This window comes from Carassius gibelio, chromosome B12 (genome assembly GCF_023724105.1).
Source record: "Carassius gibelio isolate Cgi1373 ecotype wild population from Czech Republic chromosome B12, carGib1.2-hapl.c, whole genome shotgun sequence".
Taxonomy (NCBI): domain Eukaryota; kingdom Metazoa; phylum Chordata; class Actinopteri; order Cypriniformes; family Cyprinidae; genus Carassius; species Carassius gibelio.
This window is the reverse complement of record NC_068407.1, coordinates 10,969,004-10,995,951: the sequence shown is the minus strand read 5'-3', so window position 1 is coordinate 10,995,951 and position 26,948 is coordinate 10,969,004. Positions and strand designations below refer to the sequence as shown.

Sequence of the window (26,948 nt, the reverse complement as noted above, 5' to 3'; positions counted from 1 at the left end):
GCCAGAGAGAGAGAGAGGGAAATTCACCGCTGCAAAATATAGAATTTCATGCTTCTGGTTGAACTTCATTCATCAAGGTGTCTATTGAATGGGCATGCAGCCATGGGGAGGAAGTGGTAAAGGTTGTCGGAGAGCATGGTGAAGTGGGAAGAAGGGTGGGCTGGGGAGGAGAGAAGCCCTCAGGAGTAATTGGATGGGGAGAAAGGATGCTCAGGATGTGAAATGAGTGTGTTGCGGTTCGAAATTGTACACTGAACCATTGGGTAGGTGGCATATGGGTGCCGGCAAGAGGTCAGGATTGATTTGAGAGTGTATTTAATTACAAACTTCAATCAGGGTAGAAATGTTTAAAACTTTTTATTTGTTATTTGCAGCAGTCTAACCCTTTCTCGTCCTCCTGATGAGATGGTACTCTTTAATTAAGATAAATTAGACACGAAATATAGCAGAGAGAAACAGCCCATTCCCTTCCAATTTATTTATTTTGTTTGGTTATTATTTTAACCCCGGCCTGTGACTGGGACTAATGAGCTATTGAAACCCATTTGGGGAGGTGCCATGTTTCGAGGTGGGAGGTGGGGAGGGATTCACAGAGAAAATAGAGAGAGGAAAAATGTGGGTTTAAATAATGACAAATCACCCTGACTGATAGAAGCGTAAGATTGCTTTTACTGATGGGAAGAGAAAATATTACAGCCTCTTCTCTGGGAAATTGAAAGGGTATAAATAAATTATATTATAAAAGAGGGAGGGGGGAGTCAATGAAGAAAATTGGAGAGGGAGTGAGAGAGAGAGAAGGAATGAGGGAGGGAGGGAGGGAGGGAGGGAGAAAGAGCTCCAAACTGTTGAGGCCACACTGGGTGAAAAGAATAATATATATCCTTACAGATTATGGGTAAGATTATAAGAGAGTTGCAAACGTATCTTTTACTGGTGGCCTCAGTACATAATAATGCGGGGGAGAGAGTAACCATCTTGATTCTTGATGCGATTGTGCTCCCGAATATGAAAATGGAACATTAATTAAGATATTTTTGGTGAAATCCAAGAGCTCTCTGACCCTCCATAGACAGCAATCCCTTACACCTTAACCGACCACCAAACCTGTCCCTAACCTTAACAATATCACACCTCAATAGCAGCAAAAGTGTTTTGCAATACAGTATGAACACAATAAGTACACTGTACTTATTATTTGATGCGTTCTAAGTCAGAAGTTTTTTACATGCAGGAAAGAGAAGAAATCTTTGAAAAAAGTAATTATTTTAGTTTTCTTTGTGCACAAAAAGTTTTCCTGAAGCTTCGTAAAATTGTCACATGGACTTTCTGAGTCTGGGATCATTTCAGTTGCATTGCTCTCTATGCAGGGACAGAAACACTTGGATTTCATCAAAAATATTTTTATTTGTGTTCCAAAGATGAACGAAAGTCTTACAGGTTTGGAACAACATAAGGATGAATATTTAATGATAGCATTTTCATTGTTGGATGAACTATACCTTTAACTATGACTTTTGCCTCAAGAAACTTCTCATTTGCGGTTTATTAATAGTTATGGAGGTAGTTGTAAACTTTAAGTATTGGGTTGGATTAGGGATGCAGAATATATTCATGCGAAATATGTGCTTTATAAGCCCTAATAAACAACCTATATGTTAATAATAGGAATGCTAATAAGCAACTAGTCAATAGTTAGAATTGGGAAAGTGTTACCCAGAATTTGTATTTGTGCATAAACTGCTAATTTAACCAGTTTAACCAGCAAGAGTTTCTCAGTCATCCAGTATTTTACACCAAACCAGCATTAACTAGCCTGAACAATTATTATAATTCATGCTGATTTAATATGTAGATGATCTTGCTCCATCTTACCATCATACTTCCTTTATTACTCATCAAATCTGTGTCACACGTTGTTCACCTCTCTTCTCTCTCTGTGCTTGTCAACCACGTATCTGTAAACTCAGTAACAGCTATGCAAATCCTTCCTTATTAACACATTTACACACAACATATACATAACACTGTGCACATGGAACACGTGTTGGCAATTGACAAACTTGCGTGCACACGTATCGCAGAAGTGTCACTTTGGCACATGGTGCATATGGCACATTCAGACCTACATTTAATTGCAAACCAACTCTTAACGAACATCACAAACAGCTGGTTGTGAGATGCCTTAAGCCGTACACCTGTGGTTTGGGGTTGTGCTATGTGTGGAATAAATAACAGCCCTCATTTCACGCAAATATGTTGTTACATTTTAAAATAAACATGAAAGCATGCATTTTCACATGCATATCATATTAAGCGCATGGGGAGGGATTCTGGCATTTACAGTATTTGTGCATTACAGTATTTCTAATGCATTTGCATTTTTCAGTATTATTGGGTTTCATAGTTCAGCTAAGATACGAGTGGGAGCATGTGCGCATATCAAAAACAGCATTTGCTTTGCTTATTAAATATGCATTTGAAGTATTGGTATACCACATTGCAATGTAGCCTCATGCCCAACCCCATTTCAACTGTCTTTGAGGTGCTACCATGAATGGAAAACAGTTATTACAGGTTAAGGTTACTGTAGCTTCATCCTTTCACAGACGTTGCGCCTTTTAAGTCATGATTGTGTTCGAGGCATTTCTGTCAGTGCGTCAATTTTCTCTTGTTTAGCTGGAAAATAATGGAGCGCTCGTACCTGCCTTTGTGGCATTTCTTAAGCAGACTGCAGAAGGAAGATGTGAAGGTTTGAGACCAGCCGAGATATGAAAAATGCAACGTGGGTGGAAATGAATCCCTGAAAAAATGTTCTGTGATGGAGGACTTTGCGACCAGCAATCCACATGGTGATGGTTCTGCCATGATTGAAGTCTTTTCTTTTCTTTTTTGTTGGGGGGGGGGGGGGGGGGGGTTAGATACGATGTGGGAGTGTGACTGTGTCCATTCCCTTCCTCCATCCGCCTCTGACTTTCTGTCTATGTGTCTTCAGACTCCCTCTCTTTCACATCTTCCCCTCTTCCCCCATTTCGATTCCATACTCAATCGATTTTGCTCTCTGACAGACAGCGGTAGCTTTTGATCCTAATCCTGTTATCTGTTTATACTGTGTCCTCAACATGGTGGCTGATGAGATTTCAATGCATTACTGTCACCCAGTCGCTGACAGCTCGACGTCTGTATGTGTGACTATGCGTTTGTTGCCCGCTGCGAGTGCAGTGCAGAGTCTGATTCTGGTGGATTACTTATTATTTTTTAATCACTGGATTCAGGGTTTGTTTACTGGTGGGAATTTTGGACCCCTGTACATAAATCGTATGTTACTTTACCTCAGTTCAATGCTTGCACAGCACTAAAATGATTATTGCCTGCCTGCTAGGCATCCAAATACAGAATATGCTCAGCTTCAAGCCGTGAATTTTTTTTTTTTTTCCTGTTTTCGTTTGCTCATCCTCATGTCATTTAAAACATTTATGATGACTTTCTAGAATGCAAATTGAGATGTTTTGAAGTATGGTTGCATGTTTAATCGAGAAAAAAATCAAAGGCAATAATATTAACTGTAATATTAACGCATTTGTACTGTAAAAAAAAATGTTATAATATAATCAGATTTTGAAAAATTATAAATCGGATTTTTTTTCTCCCCAAAAAGTGCTGCCCTGTTTTTTTAGAATGTTTTTTTTTTTTTGCATCTCTCTTGCATTCAGTGAAAATGGATAGGGATGGTGGCTGCCAAGTTCTAAAAAGGAAAACAATGGATCATAAAACTATTTCAAATGGCTCACAAACAGTTTTTCAGCTACTTTAAATGTATATGATGGCTTTGTGTGAGGAATTCTCTAGGCTGAGACTGAACGATTGTCATTATTCACTGAAAGTTGTGTGGGTTTCAAATGACTAAAGACAGAATTTAAATTTTTGGGTGCCTGTGTCGTGACTGTAAAGTAAACTTATAAAAAAAAAAAAAATGTTGTTAATTGAAATAGAGCTGAAATAAAATAATAAATAATATTAAATGGTAAAATCCAAACTTTTGTATTAATCTTTTGTACTATAATTACTAAAGCTAAAACTGAAATTAAATTAAAGCTAAACAGAAATATTATAAAAGCACAAAATTACTTAAAATTAAATTCAATCTGAAAATATAACAATTAAAAACTAATTGAAAAATATCAATAAATACTATGTTAGTATATAAGTACTTAAAAACACAATTGGGTGCACTATCCCTTTAAGAGCGAGGTTTTGCAATACTTTTCTTGCAGCTTGCTCCAATTGCTGTCAGTTAGCTTACTGGTGCGCATCTCAAATGTGTGCCAAAGGCAGACCATCTCTGTTACCTCTAAAAATAAGCTCAGAAGAGGCGCAAGTGCATCAAACTGAATTGTGTATTCAAGAGGCACATCAATTAGTCATGATGGTCGAGACCGAAAGAAGCACCCCTCAAGAGTTTGCACATCACAGCTTTGAATATCCTCTCTTCTTCTCTCCTCTTTTCTCTGTTTTTCACACTAGCTGTCTCTCGACCGAATATTTTTCTCCTTCTGCCTCTATCTCTCTCTCGGTTCCTCACTCCTCTTCTTTCTTGTTTGCATTTTACCTATCCATTTATCTATCTCTCCTCTCTTCATGTCCGTCTCTTGACTATCACTAAATGATGTATTGCTTAGTCTGGGCAGGATGAGCGCCAGCAGTGATAAAGCAGCGTGCTGCCTCCGTTTCCTGCGTCCTCCATTTTGATTCAGTGGTGCTGTCCAAGCAGATATGCGCTGAGGCATGCACACCGACACACTCCTGTGACTATAGCAGCACACACACACACACACACACAATCTAAGGTGCAGTGGTTGTCAAGCAAGTTTGAATTCAGTCTTTCTCAGAAGGGCTCAGGCAAAGTCATCCTTGAAATAATGGAGGTAGACGTAAACACTCGCTCGTTTGCTCATGCACAGAGGAAGATGGTGTTGATGGCTCTGTTCCAAAACCTAGTGTGCTGGCTACGTAGACAGCATGCACATTGGGGGAAAAAAAGAGAAATGAAGCAGGGAAAGTGTTGAATACAATGTCATTCTAATTAAAAACCATCTGTTTTACCTAAAATTTATTAAAGGGGGGGTGAAATGCTCGTTTTCACTCAATATCCTGTTAATCTTGAGTACCTATAGAGTAGTACTGCATCCTTCATAACTCCAAAAAGTCTTTAGTTTTATTATATTCATAAGAGAAAGATAGTCTCTACCGATTTTTCCCGGAAAAACACGACTAGCTGGAGGCGTGACGTGTGGGCGGAGCTGAAGAATCACGTGCGCCAGTAGGCTTTTGCGTTGAGAGCATGTGGAAGCTGTGACATTACCGTGAGGGAAAAACCATCATCCAAAACAAACCATGGCTTACAGTCAGATTCAGCCATTTATTTATGATCCAGAATCAGATCCCGAGGCTGAAACTGAACAAGAGCAGCAGCAGCAACGACTCGCTCCGAGCGGGGCTCGAACCCGGGTCTCCGGCATGGGAGGTGACGCACTAACAAGGAGGCAGCGATATTTGAAGCAGTTTTACTCACCGCATGCGGTTCCAACACACGATCGTGACCCATTTTCTTTGGGATTGCATCATCCTTAAGAAATAAACGATACGCAAATCCGTCGTCAAACTGGGCCTTGTTTGTAAAACAAGCATTTTCGAAATGCAGGGAACAAACAAAAACACTTGCACAACTCCGTTGATGCTCTGTAAAAATAAACTCCATCCACTGGTCCCTTAATGCTGTTTTTTTTTTGGTAATCTGTGCAGGGTTGTCTTGCCCTGGCAACCAAAAATACGCTTCTTTTGTGACATTTCGCGACACTCTCTCTCTCTGATGAGTGAATCGCTCTGATCAGTGAGATGTCTGTGCTCAGCCTCGCTATACGGGAGCGCGCGCTCTTTCGGCAGAAGTGCCCTTAGGACCCATATAAGGAAATTCCGCTCCATCTAACGTCACACAGAGCCTTACTCGAAAAAAAACTTTCTGAAACTTGTGACAAACCGGAAGGAGTATTTTGGGAACAAAAATACTCCTTCAAACGTACAACTTAATTTTTGAAACTTTGTCCATGTTTAGCATGGGAATCCAACTCTTTAACAGTGTAAAAAACTCAGTATGCATGAAATAGCATTTCACCCCCCCCCCCCCCCCCCTTAATAGTTCTCTCTGTAACATTTGCCTCAATAAACTTCCAATTTGCTGCTTATCAATAGTTAGTAAGGTAGTTGTTATGTTTAGGAATTGTGTAGGATTAGGGATGTAGAATATGGTCATGCTTTAATATGTATGATAATAGTTAATAGTTACTCCCTATACTGAAGTGTTACCATTTTTGATATTTAGTCTATATCTAGACAATCAGGTACATGATTTAAAAAAATGATCTGTGTTCACGAACATTTCACCATTTCATTTGATAAAAGCTATTGTCAAATTGTTTTATAAAAAAAAAAAAAAAAAAATATATATATATATATATATATATATATATATATATATATATATATATATATATATATATATATATATATATATATTTATATATATATATATATATATATATATATGATGAAGGAATGTATAGGATATCATGGGCCTTTACTTTTTAAAAAAGTACCTTACTCTCAAACAATTTATGTTTATATTAATGAGGAAGGAAAGTATTCCACATGTTTACCAGACCTTCAAAATCAACGGCATTGAATGAATATCATGAAAAATATCAATACAGTATAAAAATATTGTGATCCTATTTTTGTTCATATTGTCTAGACCCAATTGAAATCATTATAAGTATTTTCGATGTGGTTTGTGTGAGGAGTGCTGTTTATGTGACTCACAGAATTCTTGCCAATCTGCAGTATTCCAAATTGGTCACTTGTGAGTTTCTATTTCAGTTAGCTTCCTTTGAACACATCTGCCAATGAGCATCAGACAACAAGGTGACATTCTAGGTTTTGGAACAGAGCAGATTTGGAGACAAACTATCTTTTCATTCATAATTATAAATTAGTATCACTTTATTAACTATTGAAGTCCATTGTGAAATCAGCTTCTTTGTGTGTTGAGCTCTATTTGTATGCCGATAACGAGTTACCGTCTACGTAGCTTTGGAGTTTTGGAGCCGAGCGATGTGGATGTGGAGACACACTGTCTTTTTCCTTCCTCATCACAAATGAACACTTAGACTGACTGTCTGATGGAGCCCCTTAGCATTGGGTTGCTATAGAAACACCCGTACTTTCGAAGATGACCCAAATTAGTTTTCCAGCAGCCAAGCGTAGATGGTCTCCCACCTGGGAGGGTGAAAGAAAGAAGGGAGGAGGGGAGGAGAGAGCAGAGGAGGTTAGTGAAACAACGTACAAATGGAATGAAATGCTAGAGAGGGACAGGAGAGAGAAATAGAAAGCAGAAGATGTTTCCAGCAGGCGATAGACAGATGTGATGAAGTCGTGACGGGGGACAGAAGGGTGAAAGCGACAGAACAAAGCCTCGTGATTTGATATGCTATAGAACGTGTCAAGACAACATGAAGGCAGAGATTAGGTTGTCGGAGAACACGCTTCATTTTTAAAGGTCACTCCGAGGTGGTGGGGCTGACATTGACGGAGCCATTATAACATGAATGTTCAGAACTCAGAAAGCTTATTACAAGCCTACGGTCAGATTAGCCCTACCGCATTCCACATGCTAATCAGACCAGAAAATACGGCGGGGATTACACGCAAACAAACTTCCCCCGCCACACAAGCACCATTGTGAACGCCAAGTTACTTATTTGGAGCCTATCAAATGCTTGTTTTTTTAGCAGAGAGATACACTTAATGCCAGACAACGATGCTAAGGAAGCGCTAAAAGATTTCGTCTGATTTCGCATTGGGCAAAAGTGTGTTCCATTATCGACTGAAGTATTAATAGGCCACCCGTCTCAGGAAATACAATCACTGAAATTGATCCAGACATGTCAATGGCTTGTCATGGGCCGAAGAATGTCACACCTGCTGAAAACCAGGGTGAAGGAAATCAAATAAGTCAATTAGCATGCAGGCAAATTTCCCAGCTGGACGCATTCCTTCAGGTTCACCAGAGGGGGAGGTTGCCCGGCAACCGAGAAATGAATTAGTCGTTGAAGTCTTACCTGGGTGTGTTGTGGACACATTTAATTCCTGACCTCTTCCTCGAGTCCATCTGTTTTGGTCCACACAACTGGCAGACAGATGAAAGTCCTGCCCTTTGCACTTAATGAACTCATTGAAGCTAATGTGAAGGAAATGTGATCATGATGGTATATTTTTCATACTGGCTTACCTGAGATTTTGGAGGGAATGTGTGCCGTATGGTCACATTGATGATTATCAGAACAACAGAAGACCGGTTCAAACTGAAATACATGTGAAAAAACTAAATAAATGTAATTAAAATATAGTTTAAAGATTAAACCAGCATGAATTTCCATGCTGTTTTAGGCAGGTTTATTTTGGTTAATGCTGGTTTAGATGGTACTGTAGCTATGTTGTTTACAAGAAAAAAAAGAAAAGAAAAAAGAAAAAAAGAACACCCCTTGACTGAATACTGATTGCATGGTGTTATTTTAGTTTAAAGTGTATTCTTTTTCTTCTGTTTTTATTAGTGGTCAACCAATATGAATTTTTTTGATAGTCGATACCAGAGCAGGGTGGCGGACGGCTTTAATAAATATCAAAAGTCAGTATACAGTATGATATTGTACTGTTGAATTTAAAGGTAACAAATCACACATGCTAAAATGAAATGTATATTATTTCACATTATATCTAAATACATTATGAATAAATCATTTGAAAATAAATGAATAAGAAAAAATACTAAATAAAACATTTCTAAATGGCAATTATTATCTGCTATTATCCATAAAATTACTTATTTTGTATACTTATTTACAGATATATATATATATATATATATATATATATATATATATATATATATATATATATATATATATATATATATATTTTACTATTATATGTCTTTTTCCTCGTCTTTATATTAGCTATACAAAGGTATAGGGATACCAGAGTATGTGAGTGGAGTGATGTGATATTGACTGGAACGAGGAGCAGATTTTTTAAAAATCCATCATGAGTACAATTCATGCCAACGGCCCTTAATTTAACTGCATATTTAGCAAGAATTCACGTTAAACATATTTAGCTATAGCGTGATACAGATGGATCTCTCAAATCAGAAGGTTATAATGACAGCAAATGCAGAGCGTGAAGTTACAGGTTAGTTCTCAAAGAGTTTGTCTGTTCATTTTACTGAATATTTTCAGGTTAAAACATTATTTAAACTGGTACAGCACATTCACATGCAATCGCTTTTCGCAATAATGCATTCAAATAAATGCAATCTTACAGTGCTACTTCATCTGTATCTGATTTTGAATGAGCAGAAATCTGTCAGAAATGCATCGATCTGTAGATAAAATAAACTGTGAAATGCCGTAAAATAAACAAAATGTGAACAACAGAAAGCAGCAGCTATACCTTTTAATGCTGACAACTATGTTATGTTGTTGTTGGCGTGTGGTAGGTAAAAAAGTTTGCACACAATAGCCAAAGCCACTTTGAAACTCTCCTGTTATTTTATATATTTTATTGTTTTGTTTTAATATAGGCTACATTATGAACATAACATTTCAAACATACTGAAATACTTTAACCACGAAGCGAAGGGGGAGCGTTGTTTCTGGTATCAGTGAGCGTGGAGTGTCGCGGGAGCGGGAAATTGTGAACCCAGAGCCGAGCTGGACCAAGAGTGGTTGTTAAATGCTCGGTTAAATGCCACAAAACAAAACACAAAATGTAATGTTTTTTTTTTTTTTTTTTTTTTAAACAGGTTGCACTTTATTTTGTGATTTTACTGGACCAGAAAGGATGCGAATGAGTGGAGCCATCAATGACTAGAATGGAGGATAATACTTGGTGTAACAAACTTGAAGGACTTTTTTTTAGCGAATATTCTCCCTAGCTGGAGATTTGTGACTTGGACAAAAACAGAATCATGCAGGTAATGAAATGGATTGAAGAGCTGTTTCTTTAATGATTCAGAGGTGGAGGAATGCCTTTCCAGACCAATTTAACCCCTAGAAGTGCAAGTATGCGTGAAGAAAGCTGTGCTGTTTCCCTGGAGTGGAGAGTGAGCTAACACAGATAAAAGTCTTGACGAATGTGAATGTGACCCAAACATGGCGTAAAAAAAAGGAAAGCCACTACATCCCTTCTGGAACTCTCTGGATATGTTAAACCCTTTATCTGTGGTGCACCATGCGCTGCGTAGGCCCCCAGTGTGATATGTGTGCGCGTGTGTGCGCTTTGGATAAATATATTTGCCTTCACACTTTAGAACAGCGATGGGCTGATATCTGTATTCACACAATGCACAAGTCTATTTGAGATTCATGACTCACATGGAGACAAAACTGATTCCTTCCAAAATGGGGCTCCTTCTGCAACCCCTGAACACATGCAATCAAAGAGTGTAGTTAGTCTAGAAGGGAAAATGAGAGATAAACTCTGGTATTATGGTCTTAGATCTAAAGCAAAGGCTGTTATCCTCTCCTGTGCTGTGTGCGCTGTTTGCTGATATGAAACCTCTCATTAGATTCAAACACTTTCCCTTGAACACGATAAGCCCAAGGCAACACTTTCTAATTAGTTTATGTGGCCCACTGGTGACTCAAGTCGTTGTTTTATTTTTCCTTTTTTGGCAGCAAAGTGTCATTATCACTCGTGCTGATCTTTTTTGAAGTGCTTTTGGCCTGGTTGGCTCAACTGTGTGTTGACACACTTGTTAGTGAGAGAAAGTGGCTGCTGTGAAGGTATATCTAGAGGCTATTGTAGCAAAGTGGAGCAGCGTAAATTTGTATGCAATGTATGTTATATCGCACATGTCCAGTTATGCAACGGTGTGGTTGCCATTGACTGTGCTGCTAAAGCTGCTTGCTAAGCCACGAGCTACACAGAGTTGAAGTAGTTCGACAAGCAATGACATTTAGTCAAAAACAGCTAAAAGGGGGGTCAAGTCTTTAAAGGGACAATTTATGCAAAAAATTAAAATTCTGTCAATATTTAATCACCCTCATGTCATTCCAAACCTCTATGACTTTCAAAAAGTCATATAGATTTGGAGTGACAAGAGTGTAAGAGATTTAAGACTGATATACCTTGTGACCAATTATGACCTGTAAGGCATTCTGGAAACTTGATTCTGATTGGTTAAGATTGTAACAACAAAAAATGTCCATATACAAAATTGTTGACTGGTGTCTATGACAGTGCTTTTTAAATGGCCATTCACATCAAGATCTATAAGGATAATAACTATATACAAGGCACAGTAATGTTTTGTTGATTATGAGTACACACTACAGTTATGTTGTCTGCCATGTTAAATGCTCCCTGGGTGAACTCTGATTGTCTGCTGATTATTGTTTATTAGGTAGAAAATATAATTCTAAAATGATTTTCCTTGTTCCTCTGTTTCAATAATATTGTAGCTGTGATGTGGACTACTATTAAAATGTTATAGTTAATAGTTATAATTATTGTTATTGTCCTAAATGTAAACAACCCTTAACTGACTGCTTCTTAATATACAATGTAGAAAAAAAAAAAAAATCTGTGACATTTACATTAAAATATAGGCAGGTTGCCAGAACCTTACCATAAAAAAAAATGGTATCAAAACTTTTGATTTTACAGACTTAGATTTGCAATAAAAAAAACAAAAAACATATTTCATTAACTGATATAATATAATACTCTGTAATACTAAAATAATATACTATAATAATACTATATGCTAGAATATAATACCATTCTATTCAAGGATTAATATCTGTTTTGTTGTACATTGTAATACACTGATGACCACTAAAAATAGATGGTAATGAGAAAGTCACATGATGACTCAAAGTTCATCACAAACAGCTTTTACACAAGCTGAGAAGGAAAATACAAATATATGTAGAAGGTGTGCAGTGTCATCAACACACATATTGAACACCATCATGGTAACACACATGACACTGAAATAATGCAGTAAACATTAATTTAGCAACTTTAGATATAAGATAAAACCATAATGTACACAACTGATAAGAAAAATAAACTAAGAAGAAAGTTAGTTTTATTAAAAAAAACATCAAATGTGAAGCATCATGCAGGGAATTCATACAGTGTTCATTTATGATTTATGAATTACAGTTATTTACTGTATATAGCATTGAAACTTACTATTAACCAATAAACAGGTTTATCATTTTTTAAATCAATTTTCGCAGTGTACCTAAAGTGTTTTTCCTGTATAGTTCTGTTTGAGTTTGGTTTGTTCTTAAGTAAAGTAATCAGATGCAGTGTGTGTATTTATATATTTAAAAAAAGTTTTTTGTTTTTTTTTCCAAACAGCCTTGGCTAGTTCATTAGCTTAGAAACGTTTACCTCTTGTTAGCGGAGCATATTATCGGTCTTTTGTGTATCTTCTTTCAGCATTCTTTGCTGTTGAATGAGACGAACACAGTGCCAGGTAATTAGGGAGTTTTTGGCTGGCTTCTGGAACATCTCAGCCTTTTAGCACAGCTCATTAAAACCTGTGGCCATTGACCCAAAGTCTGTACAGTGTCCATTCACTGCGCAGCGATCAGACGGAGTGCATAACTTCAGAAGAATGGGTGACAAAGCACAGTGTTAAAATCAGCGAATGCAGCTGATATTCAACCAGAGCCGAACAGCAACGGAAGCATCGGCTGTGGCACATTGACTGGGCGTCCCTTGTGAAGTCTCTGCCCTGACCTGCCAGTCACGTCGGACATGCACAATGGCCCTATGCTGGGCCCTCTCTGTTCGGGGTGACCACTGGGGCTGCTGCTTCTCCTAGCAAAGCTGACAGCTGGTCAATTGGCTTTAGAGAGCCAAGGCTGATGTCAGCTCGCATGCAGAGTGGACTAAGTGACCTTGGCGTGCCCGTTGAGATGGCCAGGGAGAACGGGATGAGATATCCATACAAAACAGCATTTTTTAACCTTTACATTCTCACCCCAGCACAATCTGTCAATCTATTTTCACTCACTTCTTTTTCTGTATCCCAGGATCGTTGATTTTCCAAAGATATGAGATTTTTCCTGAATCTCTCTCTCTCTCTCACCTTTTTTCCTTTCTCCTTCATGACCTGCTGAGTCCAGGAGAGAATTTATCCTCTGGGAAGCCTGGCTCAGTGTCAGCCTCGGCATTTCTCCATAGTGTTCCTGTTTACCTTTCAATGTGAGTTAATACTCTGTCAACACCATTAATCCCCAGCATAATAGGGAGCGTCCGCCAGCGTCCGCAGTGTTTACCAGGCTGCAGACAGCTCGCCGAGATTGATTCAGTGATGCTTTATGTCCAGCAGTCTGATCTAATGACACGGCTGTAAATTCCCAGCATGGAAGGGCGATGGCTGCAGCTCCTATAGTGGCTTTTGGAAGTATGTTCTCCCAGAGTGGGTTCAACCTCACATCTGTTTACTGTACCGCGTCGTGCATCTTATTGGGACCCGTTTAACACTTCTGTTAGCGAATGACAGCTGATGTACTTTTTTCCCCGCACTTGGCTCCCTCTCTACAGGGAACTGACTAAAACACACATAAATTTTCTTAACTGTCTATGTGTGTCTATGTGTGTCAGAGAGAGAACACGAGTGGGTGTCTTAAATCACAATGACAGACAGCCGCAGGAATGAGTGTGTGTGTCTGTCAGACACATGCTTCGAGGGTGTCTGTGCTTGTGTGTGAATGTCTGTAAATTGTCTTCTGTTTGGCGCTGAGAGCTTCGATAGGTGGGGTGAAATATAATCTCTTTTCCATTTCTCCATGAAACTGGTTCACTGTCATAACCCCAATCCCTCTCAAAGAAAGTGCCAATTTGGGCCGTGGGGTCGTGTGACTCACGCACTATAGCGCAGTCTGGGTCTGAATCTGGAGAGCCTGATAATAGAGCAAGTGTGTCAGTCACATCTCCCACCCTCCTCTCAATGCTGTGTTCCTGTTAGGAGTCACCTACTTTTAGCGTCATTGCAATGAATGCTATGGGGGTTTGTTTTAGGTTAATTTAAGGTGCCATGCACCTATTCATTTATGTTTTTGGGTTCAAGTAGCAGTCCAGTCCCTAGACAGATTCTGACCAGAGGCCATTACCTCAATTTGTTCAATAACTATTTTAATTATTGCAGTATGAAATAGGTTTGTTGAGCATGCCTCATTGTTCCCATCAACACCTTGTATTTTTAATATATGGAAAAGAGCAGCTCTTTTTTTGTTTTATGAGAGGAAATCATAACTTTTGAGTGTCTTAAGGGTGGATACGTTTATGGTGTGATTCTTTCTAGACACTTTCAAAGTAAATAAAAAAAAACTTTTGGACAATAACGTGCACATAAAAAAAATCGTGTTTATTAAATGCATTATTTGCTTTTATTTATTTATTATTTGATATTAGTAGGAAAGGACAACTAAATGACAAATATGTGAATACATTTCTATAATTAACATGTCCTATCATTATTTTATGTGTAAAGATTTTATTCAATTCACCAGAACTGTGTTGTTCAGAATAGCGATAAACATCTGTTATAGCCTCCGGTGGGATGTAAATTGTGTATCTTGGATCTTTCTCTCCCTTTTGTTTCTCAGAAGGACAATGTTGATCTTTGATAATGTACCATGATAAATGATGAGTTGCTCATTCCCTCCCCATGCTCATTTTAGCACAGTGATATTTGACTGACAGCCTGTCATGGAATTACACTTGCTGCTACATGGTTCACACGTCTGTGATGATTGCTGTTGAGGGAATGACATCTGTTGAGATTTCCACACCAAGTGTTACACACAGTGGATGCCATTAAATCAGCCCCTTACCCAACATAACCCCCCCCCCCATCTTAGCAGTAAAACTCGCCTCAGGAGCCGAACCAAGATAATGGCTTTCCCATTACAAATACACCAATATTTGTAAGACCGCAAACTCGCCACAAACCTACAGGGGCTGGGGTAGGAATTACATTTTCTCTCTTATTGGATACCATTTGAAGCGTGCTGTGAAAGATAACTTTTATTTCTTGCGCCCTGAAATCAGAAACCGGTTTCTGTGAAGGCAGGTCGACCAAGATGAATGACAGATTTCTACTTTCTGTCAAAGCCCAATCACGTCCATCCAATCGAAGACACTGATGTCTTTCAACTCCGTTTTATCTGTAAATGCATGGCTTTGGTTGTTGTGTTTATTTATTTATTTATTTTCAACGGCGTAGACAGGAGAGAATGCAGGAGCTTGAGAACTGTGACAGAGGATTTTGTTAGCAGAGCAGCCATGTGGAATGAGATAAGTGACGGGGGCTGTGCTCGTGTGTACGTTGAGCAGTGAAGCATGTGTTGGCACAGCCAGTAGTCACTTTAAAAACATGTGCATCGCAGGGGCTACAAGCCAGGTCACCTTCCATCCATCGGGAGAGCCGAGCTGTGAAGGTAACATTCCCAGATGACACAGAGATGAGAGGGATGTTTCTTAAATGCCTTTCTGCACTGCAAAAAGTCTAACTTTCAGTTTGAAACATCCGAAAATCGTTAAAACTAGACAAATTTACTTGAGAACAACTGAGAAAAAGGCTGGTTTTGAGAGGATATGTCTCTATAAGTGTATTTTGCTGGTAGTTTTGCATATACAATATTCTTAAATGAATAGAATGCTAAAAAGAAACCTATTTCATTGTAACATTGGACTCATTTTCACAGTGAAGCAAGCCACTAAGAGCCAGAGTGCTTTATTTTTTCATTATACACTTAAAATGGTCTTTTAAATGTAACTATGATCTGATTATATTTTGATGTAATTCTAACAAAATACAGCTACCTTTTTTTGTACCCTGATTACGTAACACCATATATTCTGTCACTCCACAAGTCTGGTCGACTTCCCCTGTCCAAAAGCTCCATGATTTATTCCAGCAAGTAATATGAAAAATTGAAATGAAGTGGCTGAGAGAAAATTAAAGACGAGGAGATTGAGAGAAGTAAAGACAGAGAAGCCCCAGTCTCTACTTTAACTTATATAAGCACATAAACACTTGAGGCATGAAATGAACAATTGCATATTTTACAGAGGCAGAATTATGTAAATGAAGCGAAGGTAGAAGGAAGAGGAGCTTATCAGAGAGCGGCAGGGCTGCTCCCTCAGCTCGTCTCTGGGTGTGTGTGTTTATGGATCAGGAGTCATTCATAAAGCCCTAGCCGAGGTGTTTACGTGTGTTTACGTCTGTGTTTATGGAGATGGAAGAAGCTGGGGCCCGGAGTGAGACTGAACCTCTACCTGAGGAGGGTGTAGCTTTCAACTGCCTCATCCCGTCATTTAGTCTTCCTGCCAAGCTACTTGGTCCCCTATTTATTATTCCAGTAGCTTTGGCATTTTGTTGCTTTCGGTCTTCACGCTGTGGAGAATTTGATTACCATGGCGTTTAGAAGGAGGAGATGCAGACCCGAGCGTAATCGTCTTGTCTGTCTCGGCTTGTGTTTGGAAATGAAAGGTAGTTCTGTGCTCTAACTAAGTGTTTCATATCCACCATAAGGTACAAATACACTTTGATATCTTCAGTTGGGAGAACGTTCTGTTGCATTTGCGATTCAGTGACTTGGTTGTTCTGAAGCAGATCTGTCCCATGTTCTGCCTACGCTGTCATCCGACTCTATGGGTGGTCCAATAAATTCCCTTCTTTGATCTGTTAAGCACAGAGGGGAGCTTTCGCACAGAAAATGAGCGGTTGCGTCTCCCTTCCCAACTGTCTCAACCTGCTCTTGTTTTCCCCTGCACCAGTTACCATTGGGGCTTGCGACACCCTCCCTCCATCCTTCCCTCCCCAGTCTGTAGTCTCTCTGGAGAATTGAAGGAGAAGAGCACATGTGTAAAGCACACTGATGTGTTAATCACATTTTGCAGTGTGTTCGGGTGGTGCTGTCTCGCTGTGAAGCAGTGTGCAGCACCGCAGCGCCAACCATCAAGTCTTCCATCATGGATTGTAAAATGGCTATTGGAGCGACAGAAGCATGCACACTTTCTGTGAGAGGAGAGAAAAGAGGGAGCAGGCAAAGCTATGTCTGGTTCACACTGACCCAACAAACTGCAAAACATTTTCTTAATCAGTATTTTTGTTTCATTATCCAGTGAAATTTGAATATCGTTAAAACAAGATTGCGTAAGAGAATGCCTTGAATGTTTATTTTTCCTAATGTATTTTTCTTACCCTGCTGGCTTTCTCTTCATCACTCTCTCTCTCTCTCTTAAGCATAAATTTAACTGAATTTAAGAACAACAACATCACAAATTTGCCAGTGGGGAAGCTCTACAAAGCTCTATTCAGTGAAAACAAGTCTTATTGTTATAAGATGTGGTAAAATTTCAACAATATTAAATGGGCAAATATGTCTATTATCTGTTGTCAATTGGGTGGCAACCTTACTAAAATCAGTCATGATTTTATTGTAGCAAAAGTGTAGTTACCATGTTGTTTTTGGCGTATTGATTACTTGTATAATAACCAATTTACTATAAATATCATAGTTAAACTATAGATAGTGTAGCAAAACCTTTGTGAGTTTGTGGATAACATGATTTAACTATAGTAACCATGTTTTTCTTTTTTTTTAATCCATAGTTAATTTTTGAAGTGAACTCACAGAGAAGTAATTTTCTTGATTAACAAAATCTGCATGGAATTTTTTTTTTTTCTTTTTCCCTTAACTATTTAAATGACTGGTATTGCTCACAAAAACGTGCTGAAAAATGGTAATTGTGGTTACACAGTGGTTCACAATTTTGCTTCTCAATTCATCTTATTTTAATATTAAGATTTTAACTGGAAAGAAAGGCCGAATTTTAGACAGGCAAGTGACTCTGTGAGTGAGTCAGGAAACCATTTACTTGGCTAATTCACTCAAAAACACCGATTCATTCAGAGACGCCTGTCTTATGAGTGAATCATTCAACCAATCCATTCCTAAACACAGATTCATTCTGGAACTAAACAAGTCACTTTCTTTATTGAAAAAAATGTTCTTCATTTTGAGCAATTCTTCCTGGCCAAGCAAAAATAAGCAACTGACAGTATGATGCCTAAAATGTGAGTCACTCAAAATTAACGTCTATTCTATTATTACCGTCTCAGAATTAACGTCTGGTCTGTTGGCCAGAGTATCACCACAGCAACACCAGCACTCTTACTCCTGTTATGTCTATTAATAGAATATTGGCAAACGTAACTCATTATTAACATTTGCCAATTTTGGCTTGCATGGGAGAGTGACTCCTCCATATGGAGTTCAGAGAGCTTCATGAAGGAAAGTAGAGAAGAAATGGTAGCAACTCTTTGAGGGTCACACCTGGGAGAAATGGTACAAACGATGTGGTCACTCCATTAGTGGTTACCTTACACAGATCTAGTGTAAATGTAGAGGATCGATAACCTACAGTCTAACTGACAAAAGCAGAGAAATGCATTTAAAGACGCAAACTAGCAGAGAGCTGTGTTACGTTATCATATTCAAGCTTCTAAAAATACACCAGTGCTGAGAGGACAGCTTTCCACACAGCGTCAAACAGAGCTTACTTTAGCAATCTGCAGTGGGGTTGGAAATACAGGTCTGAGATAATGGCATTGATATGCAGTAGGGATGAGAGAGCGCTGCATGCTGGCTCTATAGGCACTCTCTGGTGTAATGGGAAGGTCTATAATGAACGTGTGTGTTTGTGTACGTGTGGATTGATCAGTTGCGAAGCTGTTCTGGCACGTATGGACTGTATGCCATATTGCGTCCATGCTGGAGAGCTTCAGCAGAGAGAGTAGAGCTCTGAGTACTGAGATTCTGAGCTTTCCTCCCTGCTGTTATTCAATATCAGCACAGACCCATGTATCCACATTCACGCTCTGACAATGACATCAAATTACACTCATCCAGCACTGAGCTCTGACTGAGTTTACAAAGAACACCTTTTTCAAAATCTCTCCTTCTGTCCGTGGGAATCTAGACAGTCTGAATACGCCCACCTCCTGTTTTTCTTTTAGGAACAGTTCACCCCAAACAGAAATTCTCATATTTTCTTAACCTTGTGCCATTCCAAACCTGAATGACCGACTGACCTCTGTTAGACACAAATTGAGTTTTTTGTTTAAGGATATCACTGGCTTTCTTTTCCATCATTAAAATATGGTCAGTTTTGTTTTGCATGTACTTACAGTACTTTCTGAATTGCTCCAAAAGAGTTTCTGGAAATAACTTCTTCAATGGCAGTGCAACTCCTCTATTGATTCTGCGTGTGAAGCACAAAATGGAAGACTCTTATGAGCCCATTTTAACCAGTAGGCCTATAGCTCAAATTCCAAATGAATAACTGTTATAAGCCAGGTCTTTTTAGTGAATCAAAAACATGCAGCTTAACCAGTGTAGTCCAATTCCTAAGCGAAAGACACAAAGTTGGTTATTTTCAGTGAATCAAAATGAAACTGGGCAACCAGTGAAGTCCAATTTCCCAAATAAATGAGTTTTACAAGCAGGCTCTTTTTAGTGAATCAAAATTATACAGCACAGTCAATATAATCAGATTCCTGAAATAATGACACTACAGATGACTAAAGATAAACCTTATGTTTTTAGTCAATATTATTTTATGAATATAATATAGTCAGGCCAATCATTGTATAGCAGTGTTGCGACTTCTAAAAATAAGTATATGGATGAGTTATTTATTATTATTTAACATCTATCTTTCTCTTGCACTATCTCTCTCTTTCTCTCTCCTGATTGATCCTCTCTGTTACTCAGTTCAGCGTGTTTCTGTTCTACTTTTGCTCTCTCTGATGCTCTTTTTTTCTGCTGATCTCTCCATCTCCCAACCTCTGTTTTTCTCGATGTATGTTTATAACCACGTCTCACTCCCCATCTCCCCCTCTTCTCTTTCTCTCTCTCTCTCTCTCTCTCTCTCACACACACACACACACACATTCACTAATGGGGTGCTCTGAGGTCTTGTGTGCAAGGAATTGGCAGAACACTGGGACATATGGCAGGGACTGAGTGAGAGGGTTGGCTGCTGGTTTGATGCTCCAGAGAGGTAGCTGGCTCTGACAGGTCGGACAGGTCCCAACGCATGGAGGAGGACTTTCCAAAATAAAAGTGCCCGCATGGGTTTCTCGAGAAGAGCTGTGAAATAAATAACGTTAGTGGAAGAATCTGTTTTCTATCATCCTCTTGGCTGGTTTCCAGATGCTGTATGAACTGAATCTTCTCCGTGAAATTGAGATGAGATCTGAGGATTTTACGTCACTCAACCACGGGCTTCTCGAATTAATGTGGTGTCCTAGAAAATGCCAGCGTGTAAAAATGCTGAGCTTCCACACCTGCAAGAAAGAGAGAGCTAGAGAAAAGGGAGTTCAAAAGTTGAGACAGATTCGTTAGGAGAGGAAGAGATGCCCGTAGGACGGCAGGCTGTGTGTCTGTGTGACGCCGGTTTGTCTCCTTGAATTTGCATAAGAAAGGCTGTAATGAGATGCTGTGGAGGTGGATAGAGCATTTTTGAAGTGAGTTGTGACTTCGCGCTGCGTGTTCCACAGATTCACAGCTATTTTTTGAGAGATATGTGTTTGGAGCATTTAGCTAAAGGTGTCTGGTCACAGCTGAATATAGGAAGACATTTAATAGTGCCATTTCTCTGAATGATAATCGGACTCATTGTTCACAAAAGACTGCAGCTATGAAACTTGGATTTTTTTTTCAGTGAATCTCAGATGAGTGAATGCATTTTCAACCTCCAAAAAAGAACCCAGCCTTGTCGTTTTTGAATGGAAAAACATTATGAATTATGTTTTTTGGAGATCAGTTTGACAAAAGCGATTATGCATTTCATGTTTTAAGGTGGAAAAGCGCAGTATTTGCACGTAAAAAATTTGTAAAAGATGTGATTTCAGTCTCATCAATACTGCATCATTAGAATGATATTCCAAACCAATTTTATTTTTAACAGATACGAGCTCTTATCTCAGACTCAAATATCATTTCTCTCCCTAAAATGGAAATGCTGCCATTTGGAGAAATAATGGGGCAGCCAGTCTTTTGTGCTTTTTGTGTCTTTCGCTGTCGGATCCCATTCACTGGCGGATTTATGATGTGAGGAATAATCAATCAAATAATAAATCAATATTGAACAAAACACATCTGTGGCCAGTCAAGTGTGAGACGCTCCTCCATAGCGCCGGCTCAGAATAGCTTGACGGGTTTCGGCGGCGCTCTGAGATGGAGAAATTTTGATAACTGGCCTTATCAAGGTCGGAGCGGCTGAGCAAACTGAATAAACTTGTCACATGTAATATAGCACTCAGTCTGAACGTTGGGGGGGAATATCATCACACAAGGAAATTAATTGGAATTATGGACGTAATGGTTCCTTGCCATCCGACAATATGTATTTATATTATGTCAGTTGATTCAGTGGATGTACTTGAGGCACTTCTTAGTATCTTAAAGAGCTCACTGGCAGTGTAACTAGACCTCACAGTCAGTTTAATGGTATTGTTGCTGTCCACGGTCCATAGCCCCCGGTATATATTTAGCTTGGGTAATTGCGGTGTTATTATCTTCTGTTGTTGTCACTCCTGTTGTTTTTCTTGCCGTTGTTAGATTGAGACTCGGCTGCGGCTTTGGAGCTGCTCTCATTAACTCACTGTGCTATCATCTCCAGTGGCAAAACAAGCCTCCTGAGTGAGTGTACTGCTCACTGGGAGCCACTTAAACCTCTCCTCTCCTTTACTCTTATAGTCCCTATATATACTGCATCTGCAGTGATGTACATTTGGTTTACATACTCCTCTGTAGGATTTGGTTCGAAACCATTTTCACTCAGAAATTGCTAGCAAGTTTCCTAAATATTTACCAAAAAAAGTAACACAATTAAACATTAAATTTTGAAATATTACTGAAATAGTATTTCCTTGTAAAACATACTTCAAAATTCTTTTAATATACTTTTTACAGTATACCTCTTGCATAATCTTTTTTTTTTTTTTTATTGTTGCCCTGAAGAAACCACAGAAAATATATTTATTTTTTATATAAATATATATATTTTTTAAATACGTTTCTAGTGCTCACAAAGACCACATTCATTTGATCAGACATGCATTAAAACAGTAATACTGTATAATCCTATTGCAATTTAAAATAAGGAATGTGTTAATGTGTTTTGTTTTTTGGAAACCACACTCCTTTACGAATGGTAAGTTTAAAAATTTTATTTATTTTTAATAAAAAATGTTTGAATAGAAAATATTATAATTGTATTTACTGTCAATTTTTATATATTTAATGCAGTCTTATTAATTGCTGAATAAAAAATTAATTAATCAAACTAAATTAACTCTATATATGCTGTATATACATTTATATTGTTCAAAAGTTTACATAATGGTTTCATTAAGGCAGTACTAAATATAGTAAACAAATACAATTGGAAACATCTTGCGACGGGTACATACTGTACTATAAATTTAGATGCAGAAGTGTATATTTTATGGCACACTGAGTCGTTGTCAACAGATTACATTTAATCCTGTGAATGTGAGGTGAGTGTCACACAATTAACATTCAAACCACACACACACACACACACACACACAAACTGAGTGCAAATTGTTTGGGGATGTTCTGCACCTACTATGAATTAGATTGGAGGACAATATTTTGCTCGAATTTTAAGGCTTGAGGCTCAGGGAAAGAAGGTGTGAAAAATGGAGAGAGGCGAAGTAAAGGCTGGTGCTAAATGATAGGAAGAGTGGATGTGTTATGGAAGAGAGAGAAAGAAATGTGTGAATACACATGCATGCAATATAAGCTTACTTAATTGCTTCTGCTTCTCCCCAGAATGCATTGCAACTTCAGTATTTCCAAGAGATTTGAAGGGAGTTTCCTCACAGCATTACGACAATGCAACAAGGTTTTTATTTAGAAAAAGATGACATTCTTTTATGAAGGTCATAACTAAAATATTTCAAAATTAGTTTAGCCAGAAATTTATTTATGTCATCCAAAATCAATTTGACTTTCTTTTGTGCATGTAAGACAGAACAAACAAGCTCCTTATATATAAAAAAATGGTGCATCAGTTTTCCTTCAGACATTATCATTATATTTTTTTTAAATGGCAAGAAACTAGTTGAATTAAGTGTGACATTTGGAAAGACTGGAAGAGAAAGGAATTTTAAACCCCAAACAGTTAGGCTACAGAATGTTGTGTAGAGAGATGTGATTTAATACTGTGGTCCAGTTAGACATCATTATTAAATAAAAAACATGATAGCTTGTGTTTAATGGTACTGTATGCTGTTACCCTAACCCCCTTCCCAAGCAGATAAAATACAAGTGGCTAAGCTATTACTTGAATGGGTTTGTAAGTAATCTTGATCTAGTGGGCTAGCTTGAAGTAGTGTATCCTCCCACTAGATTTATCTGTGCCCAGAGCCTCAGTCTCCCTTTCAGCCCCACTGTCGTTTATCTCCGCTCTTGTATTCCCTACAGCGCGAGCGGGGGTCATGGTGGGAAAGCTATATGTGATTCGCCATAACATACCTCTGGAGAGCCTATAAAGGACGTTGGTCTGAAACACAAAGACAGGAAGAATCAAAGCCTAGATAAAATGAATGCACAAGCTAGCTGTGGCCACAGAGGTACATGAATGACAGGTGTATCATTTACACTTTAGTCAATGACAGTGCAGTATTTCTCCGTGGGCTTGTGCTGAAATTGCTCTACTTTTTCTTACATATTAATTTCCCATAACTGTGAACGAACTTGCACCTTATGAAAAATCAGTGTAGACAGCTTTGACAGTTTATCTGGTGCTTAGTCCCTGTTCAGTCTGACACCAAACATTCACTGATAGTTAAAAATCACCCTGCTGTCAGAGAAGCTACTGTGATTTTCTTTTCTTTTTTTTTTCTTAACTAGACACATTCAGATTTTATTTTACAGTGTCATTTTGGGGTAGTTTTATAAGGACATATTAAAAGCCCCAAATTAATTAGTTTTATGTTCAGCGTAAATTATTAATGCTGACTGTTTTGTGAAGCAGCTTTTTTAGTGCTGAGACGAGAAGGGTCTGGCTGCAGACTTGCACTTGCACTCTCAGACACTTGTGCTTCCACTAGTGATGTCACTCTCAGTCTTTATTTTTTTTGTTTGTTCTATTTATTGATAACTTTTTGTTTGAATCTCTAAACATTTTACAACAGTAGCCAGGTGGTGAAGACAAGAAAAAAGAAACTAAATAACAATGTCACTTGCGATCGCCACTTGCACTCTCCGCTACCTGTGACGTCACTTGCAATCAACACAAATAGTGCATGTTTCCAATGGAGACAAGACACTGTGGTGGTGATTAAACAATTAAAACTAAATTAATAGGCTTACTACTATAACGTACAGGTTCCTGCAAGGAAAAGACAAGACCGGCAAATCCGTGGCCACAGAACAGCAGAATATGAACCCAATGTCTTTCGTTAAGCGTTTTCCCTTCTGTAGAAAAAACAAACACTTAATATGGCATAATGTATTAGTTATGTATTTTAATAATGTAGAGAAGCATATTGAGTTTGGCCTTTATCATCTTAGTCCATTATGCCACATTTTGTGGTATGTGAGGAAAATGCTATATACATATTCATTAAAATAGTGAACTGTATGTTTAATTTGCTATTTTAATAGCATCTTAATACATTAAGCCATGTTAAGTGTTTATGTTTTTCTACGGGAGGAAAACGTTTAGCGAGAGACTTTGCGCAGGCGTTCATATTATGCTGTTCTGGCCACGGATAAGCCGGTCTTGTCTTTTTCTTGCAGGACCCCCCTGTAAGTTATAGTACTAAATTAGGTTTATCGTTTAATCACCACCACAATGTCTTGTCTCCATTGGAAACATGCACGATTTGTGTCGATTGCAAGTGTCGCAGGTAGCGGAGAGTGCAAGTAGCGATTGCAATTGACATTGTTATTTAGTTTTTCTTGACCCTCTTGGCTGAGACCCTTGGAGATTGTGCCATTGTATAATGTGATTACAAAATATTTTTTTGTCCATTTAAAATATATATATATATATATATATATATATATATATATATATATATATATATATATATATATATATATATATATATATAAAAATCCTCAGGCTTAGATAGAATAAGATATGGGTATGTCAAAATGAGTTTGAGATGTCTGTTGTTGAATAGAAATATTTATTAATTCATTACCACCCCTGCAGTACTGCTAATTAGACAAATTCTGTCATATCACGTGCAGCAATATACAGATAATTAAAGTTGACACTATTGTCAGATGTTCTTTTTTTATATTCCACCCTTACTGGGGGGTCATTAAATTATAGCTTTCAAAAGAGTCTTATTTGAAATGGTGAGGGAGAACCATACAGGAAACCATAGTACAGCTTGTCTTCCTGTAGCATGGGAGTTCTCAATGCTTGAATGCTGTCGCCTGTAGCAACTTTGAGGTAACAAGCCCACAGACGTGCTGCCCCCAACGTTCCTGTCTAAATTTAAGCTGATGAAGAGATAATTGCTCAGTCAGTAGCATACAAGGCATCACTCCACAAGTGCAAACAGAAGCTAAAGCGGTGGTTCTCAATTGGTTTAGTTCTCATCTAATACATATTTTCTTAAAGCCACAGTATCAAAAACAGACAGTTTAATCCTATATGGAAGAGAAAGGATGGAAAATATATTAAACTAAATGACGCAAAGAAAATTGACTAAAGTGAAAATGTACTACAGTTACATTATAGAAAAAAAAGCTACAGTACATATAGGTTTCGCCAGGGGTAAATGGCAACAAATAACATCTTGTTTGCATTTAGTTCAAATGGAAGTAATGTGCTGTTTGTACGAAGGGTAAATTGCCTGAGCAGTGGCGGTTAGAGAAAATAGCCTTTACCAAGGTTGGTGTAAATAGACACTGGCAAAAATAAATGATAAGAATAGGTAGGATATGGCTTTTTAAAGCACAAACAGAAAATATATATTATGTAAGGCAGAAATCAGAGCAAATTGCTAGGTGCTATTGAGCGGAGAGGTGATTGGAGGCCACTTTTATCCAACAGATAGTCTAATGCTGTATTTAAATGAGCTTTCCTGGTTATTTACTCTTGAAGATGAAGATTTGATTTCCTGTAAGAGTATTGCAGAGATCAAATCTGATGAGAGTTGGGACTGGGAAGTCACAACAGAGACCGTTGGCGATGAAAGACTCATAAAGCACTCTGTTACTGGCATCGAAATGGAGATCTGAAGGCCGTTTTGGAGTTATTCTGGGCATCCAATATATATACCTGTGTGTTACGTTGTGTGCATGGCCCAATGTGTGTGTGTTGGTGCAAAAGCCAGTTTGTGTGTGCTGGTGCGACTCTGTGGGCGCCTTCCTGCGCTGAGTCACATTATAGCTGACTCAGTGGTATGTAGAGGAGGTGGAAGAGAGCCAGATACAGCACCACCCTTTGGCTCTTTGTGCACAAACACACACACACTTCATCAGCCGAGGCAAAACGCTTATTTAACTCGCTGTGGACACAGAAAGGGCGATGAAGAATGGAGAAAGAGATGGAGTAAATGAGCCTTGTTGATATCTCCAGGGTTTATCTTAAGAATATTCCAGATAATTCCAGAGCAAATGAGCTGGTCTTATGGTGTGTTAGGTTAATTGTGTTGCAGATTCCTGGATTTATGGTAATTTGGTTCAGTCTTGCTGTAAATTGCCTGTTAAAGTCATTAATATTCCTGATGAGAAGTAGACTCA

At 38.3% G+C, this 26,948-nt stretch overlaps 1 protein-coding gene across 19 annotated transcripts in view; it reads left to right on the top strand.

The window, feature by feature from the left end:
* Positions 1–26,948, top strand: part of nrxn1a (neurexin 1a) — a 170,975-nt gene that overhangs the window by 32,866 nt on the left and 111,161 nt on the right. The window lies entirely within an intron of this gene.